At 40.1% G+C, this 14,890-nt stretch overlaps 1 protein-coding gene across 1 annotated transcript in view; it reads right to left on the bottom strand.

Annotated features, from left to right (window-relative positions):
- LOC143371745 (terminal nucleotidyltransferase 5C) overlaps positions 1 to 14,890 on the bottom strand; it is a 158,894-nt gene that overhangs the window by 90,635 nt on the left and 53,369 nt on the right. The window lies entirely within an intron of this gene.

The raw sequence follows: 14,890 nt of genomic DNA, 5'->3' as shown, positions 1-14,890 counted from the left end.
GAACAGTTGAGATAATTGGTAAAGCAAGATACGCTACACTATGAAAGAGAAAGTATATCGTGACGCGAAAGTATATTTTCAATACACAGTACATATATAGATATACTGTATACAAGTGATTGAAAGCAGAATCATAATTATCTTAATATATAAAGCAGAAAATGTTTGTGTGTTTGTCTGTCGCCTAAAATCTTTCGAACGGTAAACTCTGGGGTCACGAAATGTGTCCCAGTTCATTATGTATAGCTAATCCAGATGAATATGACTATTTAAAGAAAATAAATAAATTTTTTTTTATAAAATCAGAATCTAAATTTAAGGCGAAGCCAAGTAGTAAAGCTAATTGCATAATAAAGTACACTACTGTTATTTTGCGACGTTTCCCTAACGGTCCCCTCTGCGAAGTGTCAAATGTCCTTCCCCACCTAACGAAACGACTAACTAAAAAGAATCTTCCCACTTAAAAGACTCAATTAATAACATCATTTATTCACAAGTTCGTGTAAAAGAAGGAACTTCAGTAGGTGACCACATTACTTTACAAAAAAGTTTATATTTTGTAAGTTTAAGCGATGGAATAAAATAGATATCTCGTTTTTAATGTTGCAATATTATTTTTCAATACTAGTAATGTATTTAAGAATACAAATTAAATACATTTATATAGGTTTAAGACTGTATTGTACGAGATATACAAGTACTCAATATTTGGTGACTCTGCCTTTAGCTTTTGTGACGGCTTGGATTCGGCGTGGCACGCTTTCAATGCATGCTGCGGCTACTTCCCGCAGTTTTGGAGTGCGGTGCCATATTCTGATAATATTCTTTATCAGTTCTTATGTGTAATATTTTTATCCCCGCCGTTTGAAGAACAGATGAGATTCACGTGTTGAAAAATTACTCACAATGTTGCCAGATGTTGTACATAGCTAATCAATAGAACTTTAATAATTACAGCCACGACTTTCACAGATTTCGGCGGAGATTAGTTGAGCATAATAATTTGGCCACCCTCTGTAATTATTCATAGTACACTTACTGCGAGTAACAAGAGCACACAAGTATCATTGAATAAGAGAATCCCTGACTCGTCACAATTTCTCGAAATCCTTTCCCGGAAGGGAAGCCAACAGGAAGGGAACATCGGGGAGGAAGGCGTGGAAATGGAAAATCGAATGGCGATGGACGATCCTCGAAGGAAAGAGCAGCAATATGCTGCGAAGATGGCAAAGCGCGCGGCATGCATTACGCGCGTAGCCGGAGCGCAGTGCGAAGGACAACGAAGGAGCAACGAATGGCAGGCATCGTGCTCGGGCAGCACCGCGAGCGAAGTGAAGGTGGCGATGACGTAATATGCGGCAACCGCGATACACGCGTAGAGAAGTGGGGTTGCCTGTGACGGTAAAGGTGGCCGCGGGATAGGGGGCAGCTTATCACATGGGGAGACGGCGGGGAGGGGAATGTACGGAGAGTGGGGAGCAAAGAGGGGAAGTGCACCGAGTGCGCGCAAACGCAACGGCGCGCAACGCTGCGCTGTGCCGTGTTGCGCCGTCGTTACGGCGACCGTCAAGGACGTTTGCGCTCGGTGTGCCATGTCGAGCGTTAGAGTGAGAGGAAAAGAGAGAAAGAGAAAGAGAAAGAAAGAGGGAGAGAGAGCGATAGAGAGAGAGAGAGAGAGCGATAGACAGAGAGAGAGAGAGAGAGAGAGAGAGAGAGAGAGAGAGAGAGAGCGATAGACAGAGAAAGCGATAGAGAGAGAGAGAGAGAAAGCGATAGAGAGAGAGAGAGAGAGAGAGAGAGAGAGAGAGAGAGAGAGAGAGAGAGAGAGAGAGAGAGAGAGAGAGAGGGAGAGAGAAGTGTTCAGAGTTTAGGAAACTAATATACAATAATTATTCAACTGCATTCTTTTCAGTCCAATAATCTGATGAACGAACTGGATAATCCGCAATACAGATCCAACGTAGCGAGCTGCTGCCCCCCCCCCCTCCCCCCTCCCCCCGAATTATGTAAACCGTTCGTCGAATAATTGATCGGATCGTTCGTAGAAAAAGCCAAAATGTCGAAATAAGGAATGGAAGGACTGTCGACGCATTTTCGATTTCGCTCCAAGTATGTGAAAAGTGGCTGTACGTAATCGAATCGCGGGCCACGCAGTTCAGTAGCGCTGCGAGTGTTTCGTGTTAAAAAAGGATTGATGTTTTATCGAAATTTCCAACGTCCTGCTTGTTAGAAAGTAGATGGGCGAAAAAGGTCTAGGCATTCCGCGACGTTATGTCCAGCGTGACCGATGGCATTACAGCTGACTTATAGATCCTGACTGATGGCTCGGTCAGTGGTGCCGTCAGGATTAAGATAACACTGGTGGAAACTCTTAGCAGAGATACGAGAGATTCTCGGGAGGAATCTGATCGCGAAGCTTAAAGGGACAAAAATTAAGAGAAAGATATAACGTGTAAACGAAGTGTTATGTACAATTCTGCGGATCCACCGATCCAGATGTAGATTCACCCCTGAAAGCAGTCACCATCCCTCCTTTAACACCCTGTCCAACAGATATTTCTTGAAAAAGTTTAATCGTTTCTTTTTGTAAACAGTTTTAATACTTACACAAGTATTTTCAAAACGGTCTTATCTACTGCTTTTTACTGGAAATGGTATGCGAAAAAGTGTTGGTAATTATTGCCAGGCAATATGCATTCGCTTTAAAAGAAATAATTTCAGTATTGTCAGTAGATTGTCATTTATCTTTATTACTACCCACCGATTCTGATGCATTTGATTCCTACCGACAATTGCAACTCTGTTCGATTTTATTTGTATATAATAATCTTTTCATACGATTTACCATTTTTTCAATGCAACGTTAAAATATATACGACTTTTGCACTCAACTTCTACTTTTACATGTACTATATACTTTCTAACTCTGCTATTTTTCTCTTTCTTGATTTCTTACATGTCTTTGTTTTCTTTATTTTCCTGACATTTCCGGAATGTCTACCAGTGCAACGAAGAAATATTATTATTATATTTGTGACATCTACAAGTGTTTCTTCACCACTGTTATCTATGATAATACGTGGTGCAGTTTACGTAACGTTTGGCAAGTACATCTGCAGAAAAATTGTACTGTCCACCGAGCAAACTACTACTTATAACAACAAACTAGTACTTATTCCACTAACAATAATTCGCCACAATAAACAAATAAATAACCAAATAAACAACTTATTCCCATACATCACTTCCACCTGCGTCTACATTACACGATTACTAAAAACTAAAAAATTTCTGTCGCAAGAAAATAATAAACTAGAATTACCCTAAACACTGAAAGCGCCTCGGTCTTTTAAACCCATCGCTACACGAAGGATTCGTCGCCGAGGACGGGCTACGAGCGCAACTTGGAAAACGTGCGTAACGGGGTTGGAAATAGAATCGGGGAAAGAGCGGCAGATCGGTACAGGCCAAAGCGAGGGAACGGGACGAAGCAGACAAAGCAAGGGACCTGATGGGCAGGCTGATGAGAAAGAGAATGTTAAATAGACTGCGAGTAGGGCATACGTGCGTGGGAGGAACGGAGAGAGAGTATGCGACTAGAACGTTGCGCGCCGCGCGCGATTAAGTGAGAGGGAACGCGAGCGGGAGCGGGACGGCGGACTAGAAAGAAGCAGGGAGAGAAAGCGAGGGTGTCAGGAGGAGAACGAGTGACTGAAGAACGGAGAACGGGAGAGCACGCCTGACCGTTTCCAGAGAGGGACAGAGAGAGAGGGAGAACGTGCTCTGTCCGACGTACCCGCGAATCGACGAATTCGAGCCACTCCATCGGCCTCGAGCGGCCTTGAACGTATTGCGACCGAGTGCAGAACGAGAAGCGAGAGATTGCTGGTCGTTTTCCAGGGTGACTGTGGGCACCGCTCCGCGCGCGTTTCTGTCGCTTAATAGAAACCTACCGCGTATTTTCGCGATCGAGCGCAGCCTTTTGTACTTATTAACAATCACGTCCGTCCCCAACTTTCAGTCTCGTAACTGTAAACAAAATCGATCATTGAAGATTGATATTAGCTATCTTATCAGTGCGCCCCAGTCTGCACCGTTCGTCCGCGAACGAATCCATTGGAGTAGTTCGAGAACACGTCTTAATCCTTTTTATGTTTTTTTTTTCTTTCTATTTCTAGATTTCTTTAAGGCGGCGGGGGAAAAGAGATTGATTCGTGCGACGTTTGTCGATCGAGCGACGATTAGCGTTTCTCGATATCGGCCGTAGTTAGCGTGTACCAACGCGGCATTAGAAAGTATTTGGATTTATTGTCGTGGCATAAATACGCATGATCGAATGCGCCTTCGGCGACGTGCAATCTCTTAAAATCGTACAACGCCGGCCTCCGAGTCAACTTTTACTTTGTTAGAAAAGTCCGGTGTCTATTCAAGGCCATCGGGTTATCGATCAAAGCCGCGAGCGAGTCTCTCATAATACGAAAAACCGATCCCTTTCATCAAGCGGATCGCTTGAAATTGTAATACAGTACGCGGCACGGGGGTTTCTCGAGCGCGAACACATCGATCAGTTTCGTGTTTAATTGTACGCCGATCGGCGCCGTGTTAATCGCGATCGCTGGAACACGATTTGCCGACGACCGGGTCGATTTACAGTGGATCGATCACATTTTCTCCGATCCGATTACGTTAATTCGTTTTTGTATTCTTTCGTAATTATTAGTATTTATATTCGTTTTCTATTTTCATTAGTTCTTTGTTATTAATCTCGGGTGACCCTGACTTAAGGGCAGAAAATTGCTGAATCTCGCCCATTATACATTTCCTCGTGCAAATAAGCTCATTAATTTAGCACGATTTATTTTTTGTTAATTGTATGCAGATAGGAATGTAATACAGATGATTAATAATAATTAAAAATAATGTAAAATAATTATAATTATGATAATTATATAGATAAATATTATTACTATTATTATAAGTATAATAATTATTTTAATAGGTAATAACTGATTATTTAATTATTAATGATAATACTAATTCACAAACATGACCATCCTCCAAAGTTCCATTAATCTTCTCTTTCGAAAACACTTTGAAGATTCTAATCGTTTAGTACTAAATTATTAGATACAACTAATGAATTCTACCAGCTGTTTCAGTGGTATTTCCATTCACTCTTCCACCCCCAAATCAATTCCGTGGGGAAAGCAGAGCAACAGATTTCTACTCCACGGTTTAACGTGATTTTCTAATAATAACATTAGTAAATTGTTTGTAGGTTGCTTTAATAAATTTACAAGGGCTCGATCGTCGATCCGGACGTCTACTCGTAATAGTCAAATACTGGCACGATGAGATTCAAGGATTTCCGTTCGACCTGCGACACAATTCTGAAACCGAGTATAAGTCACTAAACGGACAAAGCGTTTGCGACACAAGCTTTTTCAATCTGGCGACTAAAGTCACGGCGCGCGGCGGTTTTCACGGCAGCGTGTGGAAGCGGTTGGAAAAAAGTTTTGCATAATGCATAACGGCGGTGCGCGGCTGCACGGATATAGGCGCGAGACCGGCTAAATCAATGACCCGCGATATAGTTGATCGAGCGTTTCACCATCGTGGGATCTACACCGTTTCTCCTTACTTTACTGTATCGCAATAAAGACAGTCGTCCATGCACCCACCTCGCGCATACCGTCGTTGTCCGCAACGTTACTCGTGCATTGAACATGATCATATCGCTGGCTCGTTGGCAGAACTGACCAACTCCATATTCCTCAATTTTCGGTAAATGCGAATTTGAGGTCCCATCTGTTACAATAAATCAGGTAATAATTGAAAGCTATTGCAGAACACGTAAGCCTCTCCCCACATGGATTTTTATTACTCTATTGTTTAAAGAACTTAGAAAGTGCATTCTACGGTTAATCCTTGAGAAATTTACTGTAATTTTAATTTGTAATATTGTAATTCGCGAAGAAAACTGAATGTGGGGGAAATACCTCACAAATTTGTGAGTCGAGGTTAGAGCAGTATAAGAAAATTTATAAATTTATTATTACCCCTTGGGCGGCGGGTATGGGGTCAATTTTGACCCATACCTAATATAGTTTCGTCCATGCAAACCTCAGAATAAATTTTTATACCGAGCTTTGACATTGTATTATTTAAAATTCCCTTTTTATTAAAGCAGTGATACTAATAAGAACATTCAGATTATAGAATGTTAAACAGTATTTAAAACAGAGCTGTCCATAACGTTAGTTTTGTTTTAAACCTAATCATACAGTACTTCGCAAAAGGAAAGAAGTCGTAAAAAAGATTCAATATAAGAACCAAATCAGAAGATTAAAGAAACAGTTTTGATCTTCAAGAAACTTCGAAAATCATTTCAGTGAAGACAATTAATTATTTTCACACTCGAAGTTGGTTATCAATTTTTAAATTTCGACCGGTAGTTTATCACTGGACGTTTTCCAACGAAGGGTTTTCTTTCATTTGCCTGAAAACTCAAAAGCGATGAAATCCAGTAAACTTTGAGCGAGCCGATCCGTCGTCTATTAATTAGTACCGCAAATGGCAATTGACTAAAATTTCAATTCGAAACCATAATCTACGATGACTTGTGCAAGATAACGCTTCGCGAACGTTACGGTATAAGCAATAATCTTGCGCAACTACTCTCCGCACACTATTCAGTGGAATTTAATCGGTGATAAGCCGGCCTCTGTGTTCGACTGCGGTCAGGAGGCGCACGGTATTTTCACAGATATCGCCAGGAAATTACACCAACTTTTTCTTCTTGCCCACGGTATCACGAAATAGATGACCACGCCACTTGCATAACGCGGTAATTGCAATTAGTCTTCAACAACAACGGGAGACAGCCACAGAGAGATACAATATATCTTCCGATGACAGGGTTCAGGAGTATCAAGCCAAACCGCGGACGTCTCCAGCAAAACAGTTCACGGTTTCCACAAATGCCACTGAAAGTCACAGATTGCCCCACTGGCACTGTTCAATCCACTGAAACGAATAACTTGACGGATTGGCACTCGTATCTGCGCGGGCTTATTTCCGTGTCGAAATTTCTGGAAAATATCGGAAGATCGATTTGGACATTTGGCGCCCCGCAGTGGACCGGATTCACTTATTTAGCGCCATTTGGGTCATTTTTTTAAGATATCGGAATGAAATTTACGTAAAAATATAGGATAAAATTATTCCTTTCTAATGATGTGTAATTTAATATTTTTTACATTTATTTATTTATTTTTCATTTTTTTTAACTTCATTGTGATAAAAAAATTGAAAACTGCTGATTGCAGCTAAATATCGTTTTGTTTAAATTAAAGGCCAATCTTTTGCTCTAAACATCATCTTCTATTAGTAATTAATGTAAATAATGCATTGAAAAATAATTCTGAATGTAATAAGGAAAATTGCGACATTTTTTAAAATTGACGTGGAATATCTTTCAAGTCCCAAGGAGTCCCAACTTCTAACTAATTGGAATATTTTCAGTACACCCTCCTCTACATAATTATGTAAAAATCACATCCCACTTGGTCCTACTTTACAAATTATTAGTGTTTAAAGCGCCCCTAGGCTAACAAGCGTTCGCCGCCCTTTCCGTGAAATCTCAGCAAGTATTTTAATTTAAAAGTGTGAGACAATTTTAAAATTAATTCAATATGTCAACTCATATATGAGTTATTGCTAATTTGCTACATGAGAAAAGTGAATTGTCTTTAAAATTGTCTCAAGCCTCTGCGTTTAAACCACATTTAAATTTTTTTTGTCCAAAATTTTCCGCCCTAAACTGAAGACTACTTGGCCTATATACAAATTCGCCCCTGAATGTTTACTTTGAAGAGAAACCAAGGAAGCAGTTCGCTTTCTGCGCTTTGTACAGAGCTTTTCCGGCAGAGACGATCGCTAGGAAAGGCTTGAGCGACTAAAGGCGGGTTCCCACGTGTCAGTACTGCCACTGACACAAAGAGATCACTGGCACTGAACCGTCACGGAACTGACACGTATGAATCTGCCTTTAAATGGTCATTTTTCAAAGTGTTAAAGTAGTTTCTTTTCGTGTCGCCAATAAAGCTCTCGCGCCCTTGTTCCTTCGCAATTCAAACAATTCCCTTATTCAACGCGAAGAAAACTAAATCGACTGTATAAAAAAAAAAAATCGGGCAATTACTGCTTCCTGTTCAGCTTTAGATAAAGCTGGCTGTGTTTCTGGAGATAAGGCGCGATGTTCAATCTGGCGGAACACAGAACCACAGAGATTTAATCCTTGCCGCCAAAGAAGCACGACAAGAAGTCCAACGGAGCGTGGACAAATCTTCGCTGGTTTAATCTTTTCTTTCCTTTTTTTCATTACTTTCAAGGAAACCGCTGGCTTCTCTATGAAAGGGCCACTGTTTGACCGAAATACGAGACGCACGAAAATAGCCGCTCGATTTTGCTCGCACATTAATTCACTTTCTACGGGCCAACTGGTCAATCACGTTCCCGTTGAAAAATTTGGCAGGCCCATTTGCATCTTACGGTAAGTCGGCCACGTAGAAACTCGCGCTGAATTGATTTCTAGTCTGTCACAGCCTTGAAAGCTGTCCCTTTAAGCGGGGAGTGACATGTATCTTTTTTTTTTTTTAAATATTGAACTGAATGGGGTACTTTTACGTAATGCGGTACGCTATAACGAGGTTCATCGCGCGCTTAGGCTGTTACCTAAGCTGCTCAACTTGGTCCGGACAAATCGATCGATACTGCTTTAATTGATCGTACTAAGCCTGCTGAAAAAAAAATGGAATTTCGCGCTCGAGATATCGTTTGGTATAATCTCTGTAAGCCCTTGAGATGCAAGGCATTAGTTGACAAAAGGTTTTTTAGAAAATCCTTCTTTAGGTAAAACTTTAAGTAAAACTTTCGGTGGGATGGAAAAATTCTCTTAACGGATTAATAAAAGTGGCAAAAATTCAGCAATTTAGTTATTTTTTATAAGAAATGATACTAATTTTTTCCACTGCAAGGTATATTCATTAATTACGTTTTCCCAAATTTTGATGAATAAAATCATAATAACTGAAGGAATTATAGCTGTCGATAGGAGACGTTCGTTTTTTCGATTAGTTGTCTGACGGACACTGTCCATTAAACACCTCATTTGGAGACAAGAATTTGAACGGATTTTAAAAATCGATTCAAAGTAGATATCCTTGAAAAATTTTCGAACACCGTCAAGGACCTCCACTTTTAATGTATTTTTAAAATCCTTTCGAGTTTCGGGTTCGAGGGAGTCCACTGGACCACGCCTCGAAAAATACACTTCTCATATTGGCAGGAGTGACTTCTTCAATTATTATTAGTTTTCAATGAAAATTTGGAAAATATCAATAATAAATATATCGTTTAGTAGACAAAAATTTGGCGTAATTTATACTTACACCTTATCTTTATAATTATACATTAAATAAAATGTACCATACACTTTTTCCATGCAGGTAAATTAAATACACGTTTCTCTCGTATCTTATCGCAATACACACCGAATAGCAGCGTGGAACAAACAGCAGCAGCGCAATTTCCAATTAACGTACAATTTATTAATTAAAACATCATTAAGTATCCTGCGTGCCGAACATGTTTCGAGCGCTCGACTGTAGCCGCCGCGCACGGGCATCTCTCCCCTGGAATCCGAATCTGTCGTCCATAAATATGTTAGCGACAAGCATTCCGCGGCTCAGCGAGGAATGATAATGACAGTATAGAAAACGAAAGGAGAAGGAAAAAGAATTGTTATGCAGCTGCGTCGATGGAGGAAGATGAAAGGGACAGCGACCACTTCGAAGATTGATTCTCCCCCGTTGAAATCGACGAACACGTTACATGAATTCTATCGACATGGCGCAACGCAAACAGTGGCGATTGCGGTTCTATTACTAGGCGATCGTTGGCAAAATTAGTGGTATTTGCGGTCAGTTTGAACGAAGTTGCCAGAACCCGTAGAACGGGGCTACTTGCGACCGATGATAAGATTAACTACTTGCACTTGGTCGAAATAGCAGGACCTGTGTATACAGGGTGGCCCAGAATTGAGGGACAATCCGGAACATGCAAAATCCTGATGCAAAAAGACATCGAAAAGTCCTTTACCGTTTTGGGATTCGATGCTTCGTTCTCGAGATATTAACAGTTGAATATTAGCGGCCGAACTTTCGGGCCGCGCAGTTTAAAGCTGAAACAGCTGACGCGGAGCAGTGACCCCTAGCGCGCACACGTAGGAGGCACACGTAGACACAGACACGGTGGAACGGCTGAAAATGGGTTCGCAGCACTGTATCTACGCACGCCTCCTGCGCGTGCGTACGAACTGTGAGTGTACTCTACCGCGCGCTCAACTGACTCGGCTTTAAACCTCGCGGCCTGGAAGTTCCACCGCTAATATTCAACTGTTAATATCTCGAGAACGAAGCATCGAATCCCAAAACGGTAAAGGACTTTTCGATGCCTTTTTGCATCAGGAGATTGCATGTTCTGGATTGTCCCTCAATTCTGGGACACCCTGTATACTGTCCCACGTACGATCGAAGATGAGTTCTACTATGTATACAGTGAATTGTAATTCATTGAATTCAAGAGCACACGCCATTACGCACTTCCATTTGGGATTGTAATTAAAAGTGTGATAATATTAACTTCGTTGTTGATAATATTCACTTCCCACGCTCATCGTCTGAAAGCTTTTCATGAATGTTTATTCTCCTGAATTATTACTTAATCATTCATTTCCTGATGTATAAGATGCGGCTGAATTTGTGGTATGAACGCGGAAGAGGTGATTTCTTGTGCAGGAATAAGTGGGGAACGTGCAGTAAAATTTGTTCACGTGAAGCATCACTTTTGAGGAAATCAGTTTTCAGAATTCACTGAATAGGCGTGGTTGGTCTGTTAATCTGCAGAGCACTTGTTTGGCTATTCTTAAAATTAAAGCTGCCGTTTATAGCAGAGGGGTTGAGAAATTTATCAATTAATTCGACAAATCTAAATTCTGCGGCAGATTTTTACAGTGAACATTAGGAAGAGTCAACTTCAACAGTTTCGCCAATTAGTAAATCGAATCAATATTACAAAAATTTTCACAGTAGTTTCTTAAGTGTAGTCATCATGCTTCTTCGCATATTTTTCCACGAAGAATCACCACTTTTTCCGTTGTATCCTGAATCTCACCACTCTTTGTATATCTTTCGCTCTGAGAAGGGATGATCATAGAGTAGAATTACAATTAGTAAAAACACAGTAAATTGTAGCGGGAAGTTATTAACAGTAACAACTCGAATCGTGTGATCGTGTGTTTCCCAAGTAGCTTATCAGATATCCTCGAACTTGAAACGTTATTAATTAAATCTTACTACGACACACGTTTATTATCTATTCCTTTTCTTTCCTCATATCATCTTGCTTGTCTCACTTGTCAACTATTAAATTGCAGAAGAGTACAGTTAGAAGTACAGATCAACTTATCGCTTTTATAATAACAAAGAAACTTCTGTTAATTGTAGTCGTGATTACTCATGAAATAATTGTCCATGCAAATGTATCTGTTGAACTTTCACTCTGATCAATAATTGCTTCGTATAGTGAGTATAATTTATTATTCTATGATTTAAAATAAGTCAATGGCGAATGACCTTAGACAATTTTGCAGACATTATTTTTCCCATGTTTTATTGACACGTGCTAAAATTTGGATCAAAATCGATAGGACTCCAACACGAGGAAGTGACTCGACAGAAGCATCGCGACAATCATTGTAAACTGACCTTTGTATCTGTTCGCTGAATGGAAATGTTTAATGCCCGCTATACAGCCAATTTAGGCAATTAATTCGATGACGTTTAATCTAATTAGAAGTTTAACTAATTAAAACTTTAAGTTATATCAATACGATAATCGCTGGTGCTAGAATACCGTTAATACAACAGGAAATGTTTATGTGGATTAGAGTTTTAATTGTAAATATTTTTGTGACTCAACGACGAATTTGGTAAAATTTCAGGACGACTCTTGGTATCAGAGATCCATTCCAAGTTATTACTATTCATTATTGGTTGCACTAAAAAAAATGCCATTATATAAAAGAATTCATATACTTATTATATTTATATAAATTCTTATAGATATATTATTTACAATTAGGCATACAGCTAGTATTGAAGTACTTATACCAGTGTTAAAGCCAACAAATGCTCCTTGTTCTAAGGACTTTTCCACACGTGATATTTACACGTTTCATGACTAATATTTCATACACACTCACTTGGAAGATATGTAGGTATATCACTGGTTTAACCCCTTACGATGCCAATTAACGAATATTGTGTTAAAAAATATGAAATGCATACACAAACGAAAAATACCAAATCTTCTTCCAGCTCTTCAGACAATTGATATAAGAAACAGAAGACAGAAAAGTGTATTAATAAAAACCAGATACACGGTATTACATTTATATAATTCTAAATATTACGCGTGTGTTTTCGGGACACCCGTGGGAGAACGTAATCAGGTAGTTAAGCGTTAAAAATAATAAATTAGCAAATCTATGACTATACAAAATCTCCAATCAGAAAAGTCTCTCGTGTAAAAAGGCCTCTACGATTTCGCCACCAGATTCTTTCCCAAGCAATAGCAACGAGATCGTCCAAGAATCGAATGGTGGAAGGAGATACTCGGCCTATCTGTAATCGAAGAAATCGATTCACCTGTCGTTATCAGGTGGACAGTACACTCTGTTGCACGGCACCTGTTGCTAATGCGGTTGCAACTTTCATCGGGCGTGCACGCGAGGCTATCCGCCTACAGATTGTCGGGTGATACATGAGGCTGGGTTATCGAATCCTCGTGTATTTTCGTATAAAGATCGCACGTAACCACGAGCAATCTTCGCGGTGTTATTGCAGCACGCCTGATTAATAATTTAAGCGGCTCGATAGCCGGCTCCCCAGCCAGAGAATCAATTTGTCGGGAAACGAGTGGGAAATCTCGCGTGTTAACGAGGCATTTATAAATCGTTGATTAGCTGGCGTTCTGGGGACGTTGATAGCGACGGTGCCAATTAGTCGCAAAGGGTTACCTTCTCATGGAACGTATAGAATTTAGGTATAGGTAGACTGAACTACCTGGAGTGAGAGTTTAGAGTTCTTTGACAGTTTTGCCGATTGCAGGAACTTTGTAGTGTCATATTTATTATACGTATGTTTTATATCAAAACAACTGAATAACGTCGGAAATGAGTTCGTCAAACATTCTTCGCGCCAATCAATTGTCTCAAGGCCCCAGTTGCATATCTCACCCGCGCGAGTCGTTCGCCAAGCAGTTCTTGCGAACTCTCTGGACGTTTTAAACAACAGGAACAGAGACACCGCGCGGTTCTCGTATCTCACATTCGGTTAATGATACTCCGTAGATTACGCTGTGGAAAACAAGACAGGATTGCGGTTGAACCGCGCCAGGAGATTAGCCCTTCGTCGCACAATCTGCCATTCCTCGGGGCCTTTTTCCTGTTTTGATAGAAAGTGGTTTTCGTATCGCGAATACAGCACGTAACTGAATTACCATTCCTTTGACGAGCGGGGATCGATAAAAGTGCCAGCGACAGCTGATCTATTTTTAGTAAATTAGTTTCGAAGAATCTGTAACAAGATCATCTTGCCCCGACTTTCTTTCGCGCCACCTTTCGTCGACCCACTTCCTTTCTATTAGAATTTCGTTTATGTCGTCTTTATACGCGGCAATGGTAGAGAGTCAATCAGTGGTAGAATTGTTACGTCACGGTATACCAGGAATAATAGAGCGCCAGCTTTATGAACTTCTAGTTCACATTCTAGCCTGACGTGCTGGCAGACGATAGGACTAGCGTGCTGCCCGAGCATGTGCGCTAATCAGTGTCGTAATCGAGAGGATGCCATTCTTTGTTGAGCACGAAGTCGCCAGATAATGATACATGAAGCTAATTCGAAAAGATAGCAACAACTTTTCGGGATATATCTCTGGTGGGCGGGCAAACGAGTGCAAGTCAGAATTATCAGTTTTGCAGGATGCTACTTGGAATATTTTAAGTGCTATGTAAGATCAGGTATCAAGGGGACTAGGCAGTCGAAAAATCGATTTTTATTGCATTTTCAGAAAGTACTATCTTTTCTGAATAAAATGTCGTTTGGTTTATATTAAAATTCGCAAAATTGTTGATTTGGCAGGTAGAAACGTCAAGCGTTGCCCAAAAACTTTAAACGCGTTTCGCTTGAATATTCTTTTCTCCTGGTTTTGCCGTATTTGCGAATGAACGGAGGTTCAGATCGACTGGAAAGAATTACAAAATGTATAAAGCATGCGCCATTTTCCGCGTAATCTATTATATGATCCGTAAAAATTCGAGATTTTGATAAAAAATTTTGATAATTTGAATTAGTAACAGTTTTTAACTCTTAAAGGCTCCACCTGTTTACTTTCATGGCGAATTAAGTTATAACTTCATTCTTAATTGAGAAATAAGAATGAATAATATATCTCCATGCGTTGTGCTGCCAAGTGAAAAAATAAAAATTGAGTTTTTTTTAAATTTTTAAGTACCTATATAAATATGTATTATGGTACCCACAACTGCAATATGTACAGTGGCGGATTCAACAGGGCGGCTAATGAGCAGTCGCCGTCTAGGCCTCCGTAGTTCAGGGCTTCATGACCAAAAAAAAATTATGATTAGGTACAGGTATCCAATCACTACATTTTTTTTCATATTATTACACATGACCCGTTTTTAGTAAACTATCTTTTCATTTTCCTCTAAAAATGTGTTCCTCAGAACGCTTGCCACTTGGGTCTT

This window comes from Andrena cerasifolii, chromosome 7, assembly GCF_050908995.1.
Source record: "Andrena cerasifolii isolate SP2316 chromosome 7, iyAndCera1_principal, whole genome shotgun sequence".
In the NCBI taxonomy this organism is placed as follows: Eukaryota; Metazoa; Arthropoda; class Insecta; order Hymenoptera; family Andrenidae; genus Andrena; species Andrena cerasifolii.
The sequence above is the reverse complement of the archived record's forward strand: the minus strand, read 5'-3'. Positions and strand labels throughout refer to the sequence as shown.